This window comes from Pleurodeles waltl, chromosome 8 (assembly GCF_031143425.1).
Source record: "Pleurodeles waltl isolate 20211129_DDA chromosome 8, aPleWal1.hap1.20221129, whole genome shotgun sequence".
NCBI classification, from domain to species: Eukaryota; Metazoa; Chordata; class Amphibia; order Caudata; family Salamandridae; genus Pleurodeles; species Pleurodeles waltl.
Window position 1 is genome coordinate 253,358,784 of NC_090447.1, and position 21,891 is coordinate 253,380,674.

At 43.8% G+C, this 21,891-nt stretch overlaps 1 long non-coding RNA gene across 1 annotated transcript in view; it reads right to left on the reverse strand.

Annotated features, from left to right (window-relative positions):
- Positions 1–21,891, reverse strand: part of LOC138249080 (uncharacterized) — a 102,931-nt gene that overhangs the window by 55,550 nt on the left and 25,490 nt on the right. The window lies entirely within an intron of this gene.

The following is a 21,891-nucleotide window of genomic DNA, read 5'->3' on the forward strand; positions in this document are numbered from 1 at the left end:
GTGGTGTGAACCATATCTGATCCCACCGAAATTCCACTCCGACAGATATTTGAAGAGAATTGATGTTCATATAAAATCAGTTATGTATTTGAACACTATATGAATGTAACAGATTGTTTTATTTATGGAATGTATTTTTTGTATATGCAATTGCTGTGCTTTTAATTTCGAATAATAAATAGTATTGTTTTGGACAGAGAGAGATTTTATTTTGGCTTTGGATGTTTAATTGGATTAATAGGAAGGTATGTTTTGATTCTTTAAGAAACGGTTTATGAGAAAGATAATCACAAAAGGGAAATAGTTTTTAGTTGATGGTGTAACCCTGTCCCTTTTGGCACACAAAGGTAACTCTCCCTTTTTTGTGGTTTATCTACATTTCTTACAGTCCAGTACCATGACCAGATACATGTTTGATTAGCATTTGGGAGCCCGGGGCGTTCTATGTACAAAATGGAAATGTTGCTATTTTAAATCTCGCATTGCTGGATGTTTCAGGTAGGTGGCTTAATGTTGAGTCTCAAACACTTTCCTTTACGTCCCTCCCAATGTCCAGCTCCCACCTTCTAAACTCATTTGTGAGGACTCTGTAAAGTGCCGAGCAAAAGCAGCAGCTTGTGTACTGCAAATGTGGGTAGTTCAGGTGTTGTGTCCTCGTACCATGTTTAGTGCAGGGTCCTCACGAGTCTGTCATATGCCTTGACATGACCTGTTGGTATTCCATGCTCCCTTGTGAGATCCAACAGGGATTCAAGGTGCCAGACTACAAAAACAACAGAACATATAGGTTTTAATGAACCACTCATGCCATGCAGGAAAAGCTTTCTAAAGGGCCTAGAAATTTCTGATATCAACTTGTCATTATGTTTAAAATCCATTCTCCCTTTGTCCTTGCCTTTTGATATAGAGTAGATAGAGGGAACATGGGACTTGATCTGAGCAATCAGGTATCATTGGTATTCCTGTTTCAATTTTTTAAGTTAAGAATCGGATTTAATGAATATCCTCAAAGTAGTCTTTAAATTTGATGGGACTATCAGAGCATGAAGAATAGTTGTATTTGCAATTATGCTTACCACGCGCCATTGTATAGAATCTGGAATGCAAACTATCTACAGGGCCAACAGCCTGTAAAGTGAACACACAATAGGTACAGATTCATAGAGTTACTCAATGATGTGAAATGCCTTCAGTCACAAGAATAACGTACGCACATTGCTAAGATACAACACCAAAGAAGTTCTCTGGTGCTCTATGGAATCATGTTAATTCCATGATACTGTAACATTGTTCGGACTGTGCAGCTGCACGCAATGTACTCAGAGGAACATGTCCGGTAATAAGCAAATGGTGGAAATGTTTTTTCTCCAAGTTCCTTCCTTGGCGACCATTTCAGGAATAAGTAATTCCTGTGGGAACAGATCTTTGGTGCCATTCTCAGACTAATTGCAAAATTGGCAGTCTCGGAGTCTTAAAAAATGCGCAGCTTCAATGGTCCTTTATGTGCTGGAACAAAACGATTTTTAAGCACTAACATTAACACACCAAGAGTAACAGATAAGTGAACCAGTGCATAAAGATACCTATTTAATTGACAAGAAAATGAAGGATTAGGCTAGTGTTGAACTATCCCAGTATGTCAGAGAGACAAATACCGGCCATTAGTACCTTCCATTCCACCGCTTTTCAGATGACCGAAGAGCAAGACTCTCATTTACAAATTCACCCTGAAACCTTCTCACTCCCACCCCACAGCCTTTAATTGCTAAAAATATTGAAATACATTTTTTTCTGACTCACAAAATGTATGGCAGCCATTTAAAGACCAGAAATGACATAATATTTTAAAGAACAGCAATGATTCATAGAGTTTTAGTTGGTCATAATGTTCATAACTGCTTATATGTGCTGAAGAATGCTTCACATCTCACATGAGCAATCAACAAACCTTGCTAACCCACCAAAATGTGATCCTGCCATTTTTGTGTGACAGAAATACCACAACCTTATGTGTAACAGTATGAAAAAGAGTCGAAAAAGACCCTATGTCAGCTCATTAATTTAAAATGAATTCTATAGAAAACCCTGTTGAGATCTCATTGTTACGCCGTTCTCTTTTTAATGGGATCAACGACTCAAACATTATCATGGTTCTGAAAAGAGAAACTTGCATCTGTATTAACATACTTTACATAACTGTACAAAATGGGACATAGGTGTCCCATAAGCATACACTGCTTTAACTACTTAGTATACGTGGCATTAATAGTCAATAGAAAATGTATGTAAAAAAAAGCTTATTATTGTTTAAGGAGGGTTTCAATAATACTTATTAATGGGACCTAATTTGCGCCACAATAGGTGTAGACATGGGATAGTGATTATGGAGATGTTATTTTGTCTAATTACATCAATGTCACAGATTCGGGGGCAAAGCTGTGTTTTGTTACTGTCACTGCTTAACACGAGCTAGTGTCATAACTGTATGTTTCTCTTCCCACAGAGTATAGAATTACTATAAACACAAACACTGAATTTAAATGTTCAAATAAGCTCAATGTTGCTTTAATTCCAGTGTCTATACAATGATCTCCATTTCATTTTCACATATGACAAATTTGTCTCAAGTGCATTGCTCATTAGCATTTTCCTATTTATGATTGGTGAAATAATGTTGAAGATAATAATATTCCAATATAGCTATGAGTTGATTGATGTGTGGGTAATACTCAAATGGATATGTTTACCTTACACCCACATTTTCCCTGTATTACCTCCAAGATGACACTCAAATTAAGGCAAACCGTAGATATGTAGGCTGGTCGTGTGGACCACTTGTACACTCAATTAAGGACACAAAAGTAGGGTCATAAAAATGTGTAACTAATATTTCAATTAGTCACCTAGGGCATATACACTATATTTTGCAGTTTCCTTACAAATAATTGGCAAAAGCAGGGCATCCTCTCTTCTCTTGTTTGTGTATTGATCCTAGTTGTCCTCAACCTTCCACTGACTTTGTGTTTACATATCCCTCTACCACAACCTTTTTCACAATTTAGCTATAAGATTTATCAAATACTTTCCTCGTTTGTGTTGCATTGTTGTGCACACATACATATTTTATAATCTGTCTGGCACATTCAGGGATATTTGTGCAACCTGTGCGTCAGCATCTTTCTACTAGCTGGAGATATAAACACATTGGCCCATATTTATACTTTTTTTGCACCGCTGAATGCGGCGCAAAAAAAGTATAAATATGGGCCATTATTTTTATGGTACTTTTAAAGAAATGCTGAATATCACTGAACACCAAATATGGAATATTCTCCTAAATGGCAAGAGTCTGGCAATATCAGATATATGAATGTCATAATTAGATCTGTACTCTGTACACGTTGTACTACATGATTGTTTGACTCAAGGCAGATATCAATGTCAGGACCCCAAGACAACTATTAGTATTATATAGTTTCTGGTCTTGTACAGCTTCCTGTTGAAGCCACACCTTTATCATACGGATTGACTAATCAGTGGAGATTCTGGAATATTGGTACTTTATGCATTTTTTAAATAAAATTGTAAACATGGAGCAACTGTCATGTAGCCTTCTCCCACAGAAACATTTCATTTGGAATGATGGTTCTTTCTTTCTTTCTTTCTTTCTTTCTTTCTTTGTGCCAAATTGCTCAATATATGATACTCCCTCATGCAGAAGCTTGACTGTAGCAAAAGTCAACCAACACACATGTTCAACTGGTTATCCTTAGTTTTTGGATAATGGATGCAAATAGTGACATCCACGATTTCTGTCACTAGTGGACATAATAATTGCAGACATGGTAAGGGCCCAACCTGTTTCTACGGGCCACTTTGGAAACCCTATACCTTTCAATTGTCTACTTCTGTACACCCGAAAAACCTATCAGCAAATGAAATGACTTAATATACAGTTTCTGTATTTTTCTTGGAGCTCCCCAGGAGTCTGAGCTTTCTAGCAGGCCTTCCTTAATTTTTAAATATTTGCAGCACCTGTGGAGCCAGAATACTTCTACTGGGTCACCTGAGTATGAGGCAATTTAACACACAACTAGATGTGTGAAAGTTTCCTGTCCTTGCCTGCTTCTGATCGTTTGGCCATCCCAATAGGTGTTCCCCTTGCTAACATGAGAGATGCAGCCATGTCACCAGGCAGGTCGCACCCCCCATCTGCCACGCAGCCCCCTGTGGGTTGAACCTCCGTTGCCACTTTTGCCGCCTAACTACTCGCTCCCTTTTTTATTCTGTACCCCTGCGCTTGGCTTCTGTGCCACTTTGTTTTTTCATTCTGTGCCCCTGTGTTTTGCTTTCTGTACCCCTGTGCTCTGTTGTCCCTCTCCCGTCGTCTTTTCCCGCCGTTTTTTCCTCTGGTTTTCCCCTGGTTTTTCCCCCGCCGCTGAGCCCCTGCTGCCCCGCCCCCTTCACTCCCATTGGACGCCCCGCTCCCACCGGCTCCTCCCTCCCTCTGCCCTCATATGGAGGCCGCGAAGCGGCTGCGTGCAGCGGGCGCGCCGCTGGCGCGCCAAAGGCGCACCAAAGGCAAACCCGTCTGCGCCCGTCCGCGCCTGGACCGCACCCAGCACCAGAACCCCTGGAACCCGCACCCCTGCAATGCCATACTGCACTACGACGCAAGCACCCTCCACGCACTCAACACCAGACGAGACCACCCCTGCTACCGGGCCACCCCGAAACGCACCCAGGGGCCTTTCACCTGCCGGAACTGCAGATTCACCAGCATCCAACCCTCCACACCACCAGCCAGAGAACCCAACCACCTCCGCTGCATCCTCCTCAACACCCGCTCCGCTCGCAAGCACGCCATCGAACTCTGGGACCTCCCAGACTCCACCGCCCCCGACGTCACCTTCCTGACGGAGACCTGTCTGAACGCCACCTCGGCACCAGACATCGCCATAGCCATGCCACAGGGCTACAAGATCTCCCGCAGAGACCGCACCAACGGAGTGGGAGGAGGAATCGCCATCATCCACAAAGACTCCATCAAAATCTCAACGAACACCGACGACACCCTCACCACCGCCGAGCACATGCACTTCCAGATCCACACCGACCCCAACACCACCCTCAGAGGAACTCTCATCTACAGACCTCCCGGACCCCGCCCACAGTTCAGTGACACTATCGCCGACCTCATCAGCACCCACGCCCTCGCTTCCACGGACTACATCCTCCTCGGGGACCTGAACTTCCACCTCGAGGACAACAACGACGCCAACTCCACCGCCCTGATCGACAACCTCGCCAGCCTTGGACTTAAACAGCTCGTAACGACACCTACTCACACCGCTGGACACACGCTCGACCCCATCTTCTCCGCAAGCCCCCACGTCTCCTTCAAGCACACCACCGAACCACACTGGACCGACCACAGATGCGTCCACTTCACCTTCAGAAAACCCACCACACACCACCGCACCCAACAGCTACCACGCCGCTGCTGGGGCAAAGTCACCGAGGACCAACTGACTGCCGCCCTCGCCCTGAGACCACCCACTGACCCCACCGACCCAGACACCGCCGCAACCAACCTCACACAGTGGATCAACGACTGCGCCAACACCCTCACCCCTCTCAAGACCACTACAACCAACCACACCAACAAGAAAGCCGCCTGGTTCACAGAGGACCTCCGGATCTCCAAGCACACCTGTCGGAAGCTGGAGAAGAAATGGCTCCACGACCGAACACCAGACAACCACACAGCCCTCAAGAGCACCACCCGCAGACACCACCAACTCATCAGGACCGCCAAGAAGACCGCCTTCAAGGACCGCCTAGACAACAACGCACACAACACCAAAGAGCTCTTCAGCATCGAGAAAGAACTCTCCAACACCAGCTCCAACACCAACGACATCCCGCCATCTCAAGACCTGTGCGACTCCCTGGACACCTTCTTCCACCGCAAGATCACCGACATCCACAACAGCTTCAACTCCGACCCCCCGCACCCACCACCGAGTCCACCACCCCTGCGACTACCACTCGCACCATTCGCCTGACCGCCTGGTCCAGCGTCAGCGACGCAGACACCATCAAAACCATGAACTCCATCCACTCCGGATCCCCATCGGACCCCTGCCCTCACCACGTCTTCAACAAAGCCAGCGCAACCATCGCGCCCCACCTCCGGAAAACAATCAACTGTTCCTTCGAGACAGCAACCTTCCCAGAAAGCTGGAAGCACGCCGAGATCAACGCCCTTCTGAAGAAGTCCAAGGCGGACCCCAAGGACCTCAAGAACTTCCGTCCCATCTCCCTGCTCCCTTTCCCGGCAAAAGTGACCGAGAAGATTGTCAACAAACAGCTGACCCGCTACCTCGAAGTTAACAACATCCTGGACCCTTCCCAATCCAGTTTTCGCAGTAACCACAGCACCGAGACCGCCCTCATCGCCGCCACTGAGACATCCGGACCCTGATGGACAAAGGAGAAACAGCCGCCCTCATCCTCCTGGACCTATCAGCAGCCTTTGACACGGTCTGCCACCGCACCCTATCAGCACGCCTCCATGACGCCGGTATCCAAGAGAAGGCCCTGGCCTGGACCACATCCTTCCTCTCCGGCAGAACCCAGAGCGTCCGCCTCCCACCCTTCCGCTCCAAAACCACCGAGATCATCTGCGGCGTCCCACAGGGATCCTCCCTCAGCCCGACACTGTTCAATATCTACATGGCCCCCCTCGCCCACGTCGCTCGACAACACAACCTCAACATCATCTCCTACGCCGACGACACCCAGCTGATCATATCCCTCACCAAAGAACCCCACACCGCCAAAGCTAACTTCCACTGAGGAATGAAGGCCGTAGCCGACTGGATGAAGGACAGCAGACTGAAGCTGAACTCAGACAAGACGGAGGTCCTCATTCTCAGACCCACCCCATCAGCCTGGGACGACTCTTGGTGGCCCACGTCACTAGGCACAGCCCCGGAACCCACGGACCATGCACGCAACCTGGGGGTCAACCTCGACTCCACTCTCTCCATGACCAGGCAAGTCAACGCCGTCTCCGCGTCCTGCTTCAACACCCTCCGTATGCTCCGCAGGATCTTCAAATGGATCCCCCTCGACACGAGGAAAACCGTTACCCAGGCACGCATCACCAACAGACTCGACTACAGGAACGCCCTCTACTCAGGAACTACAAACAGCTCCTGAGAAGACTCCAACGCATCCAGAACGCCTCTGCCCGACTCATCCTCGATGTCCCCCGCCGCAGCCACATCACACTCCACCTGAGAGGCCTGCACTGGCTCCCCGTCAACAAAAGGATCACCTTCAAGCTCCTTATCAACGCACACAAAGCACTGCACAACACCGGACCCACCTACCTCAACAACCGACTCAGCTTCCACACACCCACCCGAAGCCTCCACTCAGCCAACCTCGCCCTCACCACAGTCCCCCGCATCCGAAAAACCACCGCCGGCGGCAGATCCTTCTCCTACCTCGCCGCCAAGACCTGGAACACTCTCCCCACCATCCTACGACAGACCCAGGACCTGCTGGCCTTCAGAAGACTCCTCAAGACCTGGCTCTTCGACCAGTAGCACCCCCCCTCCCCAGCGCCTTGAGACCCTCGCGGGTATGTAGCGCACTTTACAAATGCAGTGATTGATTGATTGATTGATTGATTACCCCATTGTTAAGTACCATGGAAGACCACATATTTTCTAATTCTGCCTTTCAAAACAATGGTGTCTGGCTGACGTTTGCTTTCCTGATTCACTTTTTCGGAAATTTCGGGGAGTAGTGTTTCATGAACTTTTTTGAAAAAAAGAAACACCAACTTCCTTGTTTAGTCAGCCAATAAGGAGCCATACGTCCATGGTGTCTACATTTATGAGAAGAAAGATGGCTTGTGTACTTTACTTTTGTGGTTCACACATAGTGTTAGTAAGAAAATTGAGAGGAGCTTCTGAATTTGGTAGTCAAATATGGACATTTAGTATGATTGGGGAACTAGGTGTTGAAATAACCTTTGACTAATATAGTCTTCTTATGATAAATGGATTATTTCTTTCATTGGGATTTTTTCAGGCCGAAATGCAACTGTCCCTAAAGGATGAGAAAAAGTTTGGAACTCATGAACGTTGTAAATTTAGAACCCAAAGAAAACTTTGAATGCAGGAAGGTGATGCTTGTCAATTTCACCCACAATCTCATGTGAACGTGAGGGGATAGAGAAGCATATTCTGATCTTCTGATTTCAGGAATAGGTACGGGTTCTGGGCTGTGCTCCACTGGCGGAGGATGGCCACATATAGGCATCTTTGGTGGTTCTGGCTATTACTAAGTTGATTGACGTGTCTCTGGGGAACTGGTTACTCACTGGTGACTGGAGAGAGCTGTTGTAAAACCCTTCCTCAGAAAGAGAAATCTTGCTAGCATGGAAAACTACAGGAGTATCACACATGTGCCTATTTAAAAAAAAAAACATGAAAGGCTTGAAGACAAGCAGTTGACAGCACTTTTGGATGATTGGTAGCTGGGTTTTGCCTGGGAAGAAGCACAAAAGCAGTGACGGTTTTCACTTTAGGTGAGCTCCGTATAATTGTAAATGAAGGTGATGCAGCAACAAGTATATTACTAGATTTATCTTCTGCATTTGGCACTGTGGCCCACAACCTCTTAATTGAGCATCTAGCCAATGAAGGATTGGAGAGTACTGTCCTCTAACTCACAAACGGAGAGTGCTGACCCCATTTTGTTTGGTTTCACAGGAGATGTGCTGTTGTGTCCCTCAGAGCTCATTTCTTTTGCCAGCCTTCGTTAACATAAATATTCATCCTTTAATGCTACTCATCAAATCTTTTAGCTGCAAAGTCATTTCTTGTGCTGGTGATGTACAACTGATTGCCAAGTTAGATCTACAAGCTCCATGATTAGGTGAACGTCTAATTTCCTGTATAATTGCACTTCAGTCTTGGATATCCCTTAATTTCCTGCCATTGAACGTTAACAAAACAGCGATTTTTGGAATTTTACCGATTGGGTGGGTGTTGGGCCAGCCTCTACCCATGGACCCCAAGGTTGTGCTGTTGTGATTTATGGATCTACTGGGGTAGCCACATGACTCCTTATTGCTATGGCCTACATTGTAGCCAACAGAGATCTGGCAAAGCATTGGACTGGTGAGAGGGCACCGCCGTTGCAGGAGTGGGTCAGTGGCCTGGGCTACTGTGCAGCTATGGAGAAACTGGTGTAGAAAAAATACGAGTCCCACAGAAATCTGAGCGGTTATGGACACCCTGGACTCATTATAGGGGCCAAATTAACTGATATGGTCTCAAGGTGGGCATATGAGACTCTGTCTGTGTATATGTAGGACTTTTTACAAGTTTGTGGAATGGGAAACGCATCCAACTTACAGTGGATTGGCTGTTATGATGCTAACTGCCTAGCGCTCGAATGAGCAGCCTTTGCAGCCAAAGTTGTGGTACACTTTGATTTTATTTTTCTGCAAAACTAATGGAAAAAAAAGAACAATACAGCAATTTAATTAGCAGGAAATCAGCCTTATAGATGTAAGGCTCCATTTGGAGTAGTTTCTTAGGACACACGCCTGCATTATCATCTAAGGTTAAGTCTCTTGGTGTTCATCTAGATACCAATCTTGCTATGGAGTCTCAGATAAATACTCTTTCAGGAATTGGAACAATTAAATTATATAAGGCCTTCATGACAGCTCAGGAGACTTTCTTTTTATTTATTAACTACCTCACAGTTTGTGATCCTTGATGACATATTTCCTGCTTTTAGGGCCATGATGTCACTTGGAGGTGAATGTTTGAGCTTAAAAAGTATTTATTTATTCATTTAGAGATCCCTGCCAGGCTTTGTATATGCAAGTATATGAATACTCTCCATCACACTTTTAAAAAAAGCATCACAATGCAGGAATCATCAACTCTAACCTTAATGGGTGTTGTCTTCACTGCACTCAGATTCCCCTAAGTTGCTGGCATAGCACACCAAGGTGTCAAGAGAAGGAAATCCAAGATCAAGAATGAACAGACACTTTTGCATGCAGCTGCTCCAGTTTTATCTCATGAAGTTTTTGGCATCAATGTCCCTTATTTGAGGTCTCTTTTTCATTCAAACTTGGTTGAATATGACTTACAAATCCACTTAAAAAGTATCTAACTTCTTAACTCCTGAACACTGAAGGTGGAATACTTCAGAAACATCCTGAAGAGTGGTTTGTCCTTATATCTTACGTGGGGAAACTTCTGTGACTCGCTCTTCCTTCTCCTTCATTTAAATTCCTGTTGGAGAGAGGGGAGGAGAGGACAGGGTTGTAAATGGGCCAAATAAGAAAAGAGTGTGAGGACTTGCTTTGATACTTTATAGCCAAACCAGGCTGCTGTAAATCAAAAGGCTAAAATATTGAAGTTAGGTCATGGCACATAATATTTTGTGATTGCTCAAAAAGGCATATCAGCACTTCAGAAGAAATACGAGTCAAAGTGTATCAGGTGCTGCTTCATGGATTGAAATCAAATGTACAGATTGTATGCAACACAATCAGCATACTACTTTCTACGTCCAGTTAAGTAATGAAGGGCTGACCCTGTGCTTAATTCGAGATGGTGGTCCCTGGTGGAGGCCACCAGCACTCAATTTTGGGGAGCAACACTTGTTTTTCCACATCAGAAATTTCCCGGGAACAAGAGAGGTAAAAACACACAAACGTGAAAGACGGAGCAAGAGAAATAGTGATACACCATCAGAAAAGGAGAAAGCAGGGGCATGCAGGAGTGAGATAAAGGGGAAGGGGGTGTCAGGCAGTGGATTAAAGAGGCCTTGGGTGGATTCAAGACTACTAAGTCTTGGTTTTTGGCATGCTGACATTTAATAGCACCGGCCGCAGGCTTTTCATCAAAGCTTTGGGCATCATGTCTCATTCTTTTTTGTAAATTAAGCACTGAGCCAACCTATGCCTAGCTTTAGTAGTATGCAGTAATGTCCATTTGTATAGAACCCTCCTGGCACACACTAATACTAATACCTTAACACTCAGTGGGTAGGGCAGCCAATTGTAGTTCATACAGGCTACATAATAATTCCCTTATGCTGCTTTACACTTTTATTCACGCATAAAACAAAACTGTTAAGGGTCACGGCCATCACCCAATACTGTACAGGACTACATCAATAAATCACTCATCAACAATCCCAAAAGCTATGGAATAAGTGAAGTTATCTGTCACATTCCATTGGACCGATGACTTTAATTTAGACCACCGCTGCAGGTCCGAAAATGCCACATACTATGACTGTGTCTTGACATCTCATGAGGATAACCAGATAGGAGATGATAGTAACAAACCCCATCTCATCAGATCTATCCACGACTTCCCCCTCCTACCTATGCCTACTCAGGACCATAAACTTAAAAAATATAGTAAAATGAACAACCCAATGCAGTAGCCAACTAAGAGGAATAGGATCATGAGAAACTCCATAAAGGGACCTGCAGAGTTGCTCAAAGCTTCCGGTTTACTGAAAACGATCATTTATATGTCGATATTTCACACCACTTCACCCACCACGCTATTAGGCGCTTTCTTCCACGACCTGACAACTGCACCTCAGTGTTCCTCAAGCACGACAGGGAAACACTTTTCACATAGGATCAAAAGAAATACAACACCCATCTAACCACACACTCTGCACGTTGTTGCATGCAGGCCCATATTGCTGAGCACTTCAGCATGCCACACAGGGGCAGTAAGTGCTAAATAAATGTTGCAATACGACACAATACATTGTACAATAATTTATTACCAATTAAATAAACACTAGCATTCGCAGAATTAAGGCTGGATTTAGGAATGGTATGAGTACTATATGAAGAGCGTGGGCCACTAAAACAGTATTTGTATGTTCTATAAGCAGCACTGGAAGCTTCCTTTTCAGGTCATTGATATAAAGCACTCGTAGCGCCAAATGTCAAGAAAAATCAAGCTTTTGCTTTTAACAAAGGAGCTGCAAGACTGTGAATAATGCTGAGGAGCTACAAGAAGTATCTATCAAATTACATTTTCATAAAAGTGCCTTAATAATACTGTTTTGAAAAAAAGTTTTACCAACAACTGTTTATGTTGCACTTCGATTTGACGTCTGTCGCCTGTGATGATGACCACAAAAAAGCGAAAATGCTATTGTACCTCAGGGCTATTTGCAAGGAGACATTAAGCATGTGCATGATAAATCTTCCGACAGGAATGTCTCCAAATGGGTGAAATGATGGTTTATGAAGGAAACTACAAGAAGACATCAGTTGTGAGTTTTGCAAATGTATTCAACAAATGGCACATTCATTTAACTGCCCAGTCCTAAAACGGCACTTGAGAGCCAGGTTTTTAAAAATAGACTGTAGGACAACCTCGGATGCTTCAAATGGTACTGTTAACTTATGTTTCGGATTGCAATATTTTTAAATCATTTTCAAATGGATGATATTTTGTATGAAAGAAAGGTAATAGGCTGCAGGGCAAGCCCTGTTTTACCAAAATAATTCATAAATTAGGATGCGGGGTTGGATTAACCCTACTCCCACAAACATGTTTCCTCCTTAACCCCCAGCCATATTAGCTCTCAACAAATTGCATTTTCACTGTATATCTTGCTAATGCTTCAACAAGTCAATGGCTGTCCAAATTAATCAATTAATTAATAATATACTAATTAATAAGTCTGTATTTTGTTTTGCCATAGAATGAACCGACCTCACGGAGATCTCAAAGCTATGTTTAGGCTTTGATCATCACATCAAAGACATTAAAGACTTGGAATGTTGTCATTTCAGTGGCCCGGTGGACAAAGGTTCTCTTTTCCTATTGCTCACACGTGGTTACAGAATCAAACAGCCATTTTACATAAATTGAGCTCTACAAGTGCTAATTTAAGACAGGGTGTCTGGCACTGTTTTCGGCTAACTGCTGTTGTGATTCGTTAAAGGGCTGGAGGGGCGCTATTTTATCACCTTAGACAGTTGTCAATTATGTTTGTCACAGGAGCTTTAAAGACTTATGCTTCTTTTGGGTGGAATTGTAGCAGCATTTGTTGGCATAGCTACATTAAACAACAGACTATAATACAATCACGTATGTATAGCAACATCAGAATTCTATTAAAACAGAAAAGTGTGCAACAAAACTAACATGTCAAAACAGAATGCAATGCAAAAGCCACATTAGAACACAAAAACATCACATTCCAATAATGCAGCCCCAAACACACCACACAAAAGAACAGGAGAAAGCATAATTGCAACAAAGAGTGCACAACAAATGCTCAAACATATTCCTACCACCAGAAACATGCTTTCATAACACGAAGGTAAAAGGTGTTTGCAGCAGGCTCTGCTTAACTACAAGGACATGAAATAGAGCCAATCAAAAATGTTTTGTAATCCAATCAATAATATTTACAATTAGGTATATGTTAACAACAAAGATTATGTGGTGTTACCTTTTCAAAATACCTCCAAAATGCCAGCGGCACAATGGTAAATAATTCGAAATTTTGAGAAAACATCATGACCTTTCTATACTTAATTAAAAAAACAGTTTTTAAAAATGAGGGCATAGTAATACATTATACATTGAAGAGTTCTTAGAAATATACGTTCAAATCATTAACACTATTGATACGTAGATGTTCCATGTTATATTGCAATGTAATTAAATTTGTTTACAAATGTCCTTCATAGACATGCATTCTGTTGCATATAGATGACTCGTTTTAAAAAGCCCTAATTAAAAAAAAAAGTTTTGAATCTATTGTTGCATGTTCCCTTATATCTTTGGATTCACAGCTTTTGGGGCGGGGTGACTTAGAAACATTCCCAGTAGTACTCGGGATCGAAGAACCTGATAGCTTTTAATGACATCATATATTTTCACTGGCCAATATTTACTGAAGCACTCTGCATTAGTAAATAAGCAGAAATGTAGATTTCCACATTTAGGGCCAGATGTAGGTAGCATTTTGTATGGTGCAAACTGCGAAAATCGCAGTTTGCGCCATGCAAAATGCACATCGCGATAATCATTCCCATTTTGGACCACTGCCTACTCTGAAAAAAAGAAACCAAATGGTTTAGTTATTTTTTTTGTATTGCAACTCGTTTTCCTTTAACCCCTTCGCTGCCAGGCCTTTTCCCCCTCCTGTGCCGAGCCATTTTTTGGCTATTTGGGGCATTTCGCGCTTAGGCCCTCATAACTCTTTGTTCACATAAGCTACCCACGCCAAATTTGCATCCTTTTTTTCCAACATCCTAGGGATTCTAGAGGTACCCAGACTTTGTGGATTCCCCAGAAGGAGGCCAAGAAATTAGCCAAAATACAGGGAGAATTTCTTTTTTTTTTTTTTTAAATGGGAAAAAGGGGCTGCAGAAGAAGGCTTGTGTTTTTTTCCCTGAAAATGGCATCAACACAGGGTTTGCGGTGCTAAAATCACCAGCTTCCCAGCTTTCAGGAATAGGCAGACTTGAATCAGAAAACCCAATTTTTCAACACAATTTTGCCATTTTACTGGGACATGCCCCATTTTTACGATTTTTTGTGCTTTCAGCCTCCTTCCAGTCAGTGACAGAAATGGGCATGAAACCTATGCTGGATCCCAGAAACCGAAACATTTCTGAAAAGTAGACAAAATTCTGAATTCAGCAAGGGGTAATTTGTGTAGATCCTACAAGGGTTTCCTACAGAAAACAACAACTGAAAAAATAAAATATTGAAATTGAGGTGAAAAAAATCTGCTATTTTTCTCTACGTTTTACTCTGTAACTTTTTCCTGCAATGTCAGATTTTTTGAAGCAATATACCGTTATGTCTGCTGGACTCTTCTGGTTGCGGGGATATATAGGGCTTGTAGGTTTATCAAGAACTCTAGGTACCCAGAGCCAATAAATGACCTGCACCCTGCCTTGGGTTTTCATTCTATACCGGGTACACAGCAATTCATTTGCTGAAATATAAACAGTAAAAAATAGCTATCAAGAAAACCTTTGTGTTTCCAAAATGGGCACAAGATAAGGTGTTGAGGAGCAGTGGTTATTTGCACATCGCTTAATTCCGGGGTGCCCATACTAGCATGTGAATTACAGGGCATTTCTCAAATAGAGGTCTTTTTTACACACTCTGTTATATTTGGAAGGAAAAAATGTAGAGAAAGACAAGGGGCAATAACACTTGTTTTGATATTCTATGTTCCCCCAAGTCTCCTGATAAAAATGGTACCTCACTTGTGTGGGTAGGCCCAGCGCCCACAAAAGGAAATGGCCCAAAACTAAACGTAGACACATCAAATTTTTTTACAGAAGAGGTGTTTTTTGCAAAGTGCCTACCTGTGGATTTTGGCCTCTAGCTCAGCAGGCCTCAGGGGGGGCAAAAATGGCCTAAAATAAATTTGCCCCCCACCCCCTGCCCCCCCGGGGAGCGACCCTTGCCTACGGGGTCGCGCCCCTTGCGTGACGGCACAAAAAAAGATCCCCAGTGCCTAGTGGTTTCTGACCCCCTTGGGGACAGATTCACCTAAAATCGGCCAGTTCGCCCCCAAGGGGGGCAGAAATGGTCTAAATACAATTTGCCCCTCCAGGGGAGCGACCCTTGCCTAAGGGGTCGCTCCCCATCTCTAAAAAACAAACAAACCAACAAAAAAAAAACACAACAAAAAATTAGCCCTGGCGCCTAGAGGTTTCTGCCCCCCGGGGGCAGATCACCTAATAACAATAGGCCAATCTGCCCCCAGGGGGGGCAGAAATGGCCTAAAATTAATTTCCTCCCCCCACCCCTCCCAGGTGAGCGACCCTTGCCTATGGGGTCGCTCTCCTTGCGTGACGGCGCAAAAAAAAAATCCCTGGTGCCTAGTGGTTTCTGCTCCCCTTGGGGGCAGATTGACCTAAAATCGGCTGATCTGCCCCCAAAGTGGGCAGAAATGGCCTAAATACAATTTACCCCTCCAGGGGAGCGACCCTTCCGTAAGGGGTCGCTCCCCATCTCTAAAAAAAAAAAACTAAAAAAAAAATAATAATAATTTGCCCTGGCGCCTAGAGGTTTCTGCCCCCCCTGGGGGCAGATTGGCCTAATACCAATAGGCCCATCTGCCCGCGGGGGGCAGAAATGGCATGAAATAAATTTGCCACCCCCCGGGGAGCGACCGTTGCCTACAAGGTCGCTCCCCTGCCGTGACTCCGCAAAAAAAAAGATCCCTGGTGCCTAGTGGTTTCTGCCCCCCCTTGGACTGACCTAAAATCGGCCGATCTGCCCCCAAAGCGGGCAGAAATGGCCTAAATACAATTTGCCCCTCCAGGGGAGCGACCCTTGCCTAAGGGGTCGCTCCCCATCTGTAAAACAACAACAACAACAAAAATCCCTGGTGCCTAGTGGTTTCTGCCCCCTTTGGGGGCAGATCTGCCTAAAATAAATTTGCCCCCCAGGGGAACGACCCTTGCCTAAGGGGTCACTTCCCTTACCTGAAATTCATGAACAAAAAAAAAACCTCCCTGGTGTCTAGTGGTTTCTAGGGGGGCAGAAATGGCCTAAATATAATTTCCCCCCTATGGGAGCGACCCTTGCCTAAGGGGTCGCTCCCCACACCTAAAACAAAAAAATAAACAAAAACAAAGAAATTATCCCTAGTGCCTAGAGGTTTCTGCCACCGGGGGGCAGAAAAGGCCTTAAAAAAATGCCCCCCCTGGGAGTGACCCTTGCCCAAGGGGTCGCTCCCTTATGTCAGTTTCCTTTTCAAAAAAGACATCCCTGGTGTCTAGTGGGCGTTTTGACAGCCGGATTGCTTTCAATCCGGCTGCCATAATGCAGAGAGAGACTTCAAAGGGAAGGAAATACATTTCCTTCCCGTTGAAGCCTCTCTGCCTCCTCAACGTGATCGGAAGAGAAATGCTTTGCATTTCTCTTCCGATCAACGCGCTGGAAGCAGAGCTTCCAGCGCGAAGGAGGAGGCATTGTGACAATCAGCGCGCGCTCGTGTGCTGACGTCACAGGGGGGGGACGGGGGTGGAAGGGGAAGGGCTTCCCCTTCCATCCCTGACTTGGTGGGGTGGAGGGGAACCCCACAGAGGGAGCGCTAGCGCTCCCTTTGGGCTGTGTGCCTAGGACGTAATGGTTACGTCCTGGGCACAGCAGCACTGTGCTGCAGGACGTAACCATTACATCCGCGGCACAGAAGGGGTTAAGGAAAACAGGCTCCAATACAAAAAAAAAACTGCTTTATTTAAAAATCAGTCACAGACATGGAGGTCTGCTGTCTCCAGCAGTCCACCATCCCTGTGAGTGCAGGGAATTGCTATGGGGTTGCAAAATGCGACCCACCTCATTAACATTAATGAGGTGGGTCTTTGCGACCCCATAGCGATTCGCAGACGGTGTCGCAATTTCCGAATCGCAAATTCGGAGATTGCTACATCTGGCCCTTAGTTTCTCTTTTTTATGACTTCCATCCTATTTCCCGTCCCTAACCCTGGATTTAATGATGACTAAGAATTCTCCATTCTGGTACTTATTAATTTGATTGTCATAAGATAATTTTATTATTCTAAAACCCACTTTTCTGTCACCTCAGTAGCCAAATGAAAGTGACAACAACTTACAGTTCGACGCCTTATTGGTTTACACGTATTTTCAGAGTGGTACAGCAGGCATGTTTTGCTCATTTAACCTATGGATGGCACAATCAATTACCAGTGCTGCTCAGCCTTTTGAAATATAAAAAAGAAATGAACACAAGCCCAACACATTGCATGCAAACATACCATTTTTAGAGGAAAAAGCTGATGAAATCATGGGGCATCGAAGTAATAACATACCCGGAGGATAGATATCGCCACCCACTAGTAGATGAGCAGCAGCCTGATAAATAGACAGGTACCATTGGATCTGTATTATTAGGAGCAATTGGGGGCCCTCCTGTTTCAGACCACACTAAGGGCCAGATGTAACAAAGTTTTTGCACGTCGCAAACAGCGAATTTCGCTGTTTGCGACGTGCAAAAACCACATTGCGATGCCCAATCCTCGTTTTGCGAGTCGCAATTGGGAAGGGGTGTTCCCCTTCCTAATTGCGAGTCGCAGCGCGATGCTGCATTGCTTTGTGACCGCAAAAGGTAACCCATTCGCAAAAGGGAAGGGGTCTCTATGGGACCCCTTCCCCTTTGTGAATGGCATGGAAAACATTTTTTCAGAGCAGGCAGTGGTCCATACACCACTGCCTGCTCCGTAATGCATCTCGTTTTCCTTTAAGGAAAACAGGCTGCATTACAAAAAAAAAAAACTGCTTTATTTAAAAGCAGTCACAGACATGGTGGTCTGCTGTCTCCAGCAGGCCACCATCCCTGTGAGTGCTGCGAGTTGCATATTAATGAGGTGGGCCTTTGCAACCCCCTTGCCAGTCGCAGATGGTGTCAGGGACACCATCCTGCATACTGAATTGCGACTCACAAATTGCGAGTCTCTCGGACTCGCAATTTGCGAGTTGCAATTCAGTAATTATGTACATCTGGCCCTAAATATGTATCAGCTCAGCATACTGTAAAAATGTACGTGATAGGAGGAGAGGAGTGATCATTCCAACAGCAGAAGGTAATGATAAATCATTAAAGTCAAAGTAACTGGTGTTGGTTGCCATCAGTATTAGCTCAAAAAGGGAAACTGTAGAGACTGAGTAGCGTAACTACCGGTTGCCTCTGCACAGGAAGAACTGACCATTTGTTCCTGGTACATAGGTAGGCTTTCAATAAAGGCCGAGGATCCTGAGGATCTGCAATTCTTATATACATTTGACATAATAATGCTCAAGGAAACCTGGTCCCAAGACAGTATACCACTAATTAGATAGAAGCAATTCAGGAAACCGGCAGAGAAAAGTCGCATTTTTGGCAGGGCAAAGGGTGGCCTTGCAATTTACATTACCATTAACTTGCTAATAGAGAGTACAGAACTTCACACTGAAGATCCAGGCCTTCTAGTTGTGTGACTGGATGAGTGGTCCCAGCGTTTGCACCAATCCTTGACTCTTGTAAACATATATGTTAATCCCAAGGGGAAAGCGGCACTGATAGAAAGGCCTGTAGGGAATGTGCTCCACATAAAAAAAACACTTATCATCCATTGTAACGGTTAGTTTTGGGAAAAATTAACCCTAACCTCTTCCAGTAGCCAAGCAAGGAGCATGTGGAAGTTGCGGGGCATCTACTGCAAAAGAGTTTGCCCCCAACACCCGAAAGGATAAGATAGGAGAGGAATTAATAAAAATTTGCATTGCCTGCCCAGGTAAGGTTGGAGTTTTCACTAACGAAGTAGTCACTTGACAGGCCTGTGGCGTTTGCTAAAAGCTGCCACAAACTGAGGACAGACGCTGAGGGTACGCTGGCCAATTTAGTTTGGGCCAAAATCAATATAAAATGAGGGAATGCCAAGTACCAATATTTTCTTGAGGAAAGTCTTGAGACGCTTGACCCGGGCAACCTATGGAAACGCAGCATATCCATCTCTGCCTTTAAAAAGGCTGTTAATAAATCTGAGAAAATGCAAAGTGGAATAGCTGACAAATACCAGGTGGTGAAGTGGTCCCATGGGTGGCTAGTTCGTTCTGAAAATCTTATATAGTTGTGAAAGTGTCACCTCTCCTGGAAGCCACCTATCATTGGAAAATAGAAAAGAAACTCTTGGCACTAAGACTGGGGGATATTTCAACATTAGATCTTTGCCCCAAATGGAGACCAGAGGGCCAAATTGGGGATAAGAAATGCCGTCTATGTCACAAGGTAGAATTGATGTTACAGCATATCATATGTATCTGCCCGCACTGGCCACTCAGCAAAGCAGTCTGCTGAAAAAATAATTTAATAACTTAGGGTTCAGGTCATCCAGATCAGCTTTGGTGGAGTGACTGGATCCAAGACACAAGGTTAAATATTAGACTGACACAGTTCTTTGAAATTTTCCACGCGCTCACCAAGGCCATTGTGTGCTAATAAGGGGAGAGGGGGAATGGCTTTTGGGTCCCCAGATAAGATAAGTCATATGTATTCGCACCTGATGGGTTGCATCAGGTTGAGCACTAGTAAGCACCTTATTATTATTTTTGAGGCACCATCGAAAAGATTAATGGTTGCTTGATTTGCACAATTTGCACTATTTGCACACCACAAAAAGCTGGGATGGACATGTACATGCTTATGATTTATTATATTTTGGATTATTATTTATTCATTACTTTGTTTCCCTTCCAGGCTATATGAACATTAGACTGACACAATTCCTGGAAATGTTTAAGTTGTTCACCAAATCTGTTGTATGCCACAAAGGGGGGGGAGGTCAGACGAATGGCAACTGGGTGCCCGGACAAGTCATAAGTATTCGTAACTGATAGGTTGCTAGGGTCCTGGATGCTTCATAGGCTCCTATCCCATCAGGCTGAGCACTAGAAAGCACTTTATTATTATTATTCAGGCACCAAACTGGTAGATCAATGGTCGCACAATGTGCACTAAATGCACATGCTAAAATGCTGGATCTAACATGTACTTGCCTATGACTTTGCTATAACTCGTATCATCATTTTTTCATAAAGTTATCTCATTTTTAGGCTATATGTCAGCTTATGTGCTAGGTGGTGTACACCGTGTGTTTCCTGTTTAGGGTACACGTCAGCCTATATGCTAGGTGATGGACACTGGCTGGCTGGGGGCGATTATTAATGGGAAGTCAAATGAAGATTTTCTTTTTTTATTGCTGCATGAACTGCACTTTATGTGCCCATCCCACATGTTCACTATTTTGCATTTTACGCGTAATCGTATATGTTTTAGTTGCCGAACTATATGCGCTATGTGCATATGATGAGATATTGGGATTGACTAGCCTATTTTATTTGTATCTCTGTTTTATTTATTCTTAAGTATGTCACGTTCATAACTCGCTATGTAAATTTTTGTTGCATTAGGTGACTTTTTGATACTGATTGTATTGTATCCTTGTCTTAATCGATGTTTATGGATTAACTGCCCAATAAACAAACATTTACCTACCATACCTTTCCCTGTAGATTGACCTATATGGTGTTGTACTTACGTACTGATCACTGTTGAACCACTGTTGTGAAATAATTTTTGTGGATGTTGATTAAGGACCTTATTTAGAGTTTGACAGACAAGGTATTCCGTCACATAGTAAAAATAGCAAATATCCTGTCCGCCATATTACAAGTGCATTCTAGCATACGTCTCTTGTAATACGATGGACAGGATACCCTCCATGGTTTGACAGAGCATCCCATCCGGTAAACTCTAAATAAGGTCCTAGGTGTTGTACGAAACTTATGAAACTGATTAATCCAAGGAATGAAATGCCAAAGTATTCTAATAAGGCCATCGGTACAGCAGCAGATATAACTGTATAGTTAAATTGCTTATGGATAAGAATTAATATTGCAAGTAACGTTTAATTTAAAACTTATTTTTTTAAGTTTCTCTCAAATTCTACATCAAACAACATCATATTGACATAGTAAATAAATGTATCATTCCTGGAGTTGGTTTTAAACAGTTTCTAAGGATGCCATTCAGTCTTAAATAAACAATATACTACACTGTGATTATACTACACTAAGGTTAACAAGTGGTTCTAGGCTACTGCGTGGGTCAACTATTTCCTTTCCACAAGATTTTGTAAAGTTCACGTTGAAGCCTGATATTTTGCAAAAAGAAACGAGTTCCCTCAGCCTAATTACCTTCTTACAACGCCATTTGATTTCCCAGTTTTATAATTAAAAGAATGCTTTTTAATTTTAGGAT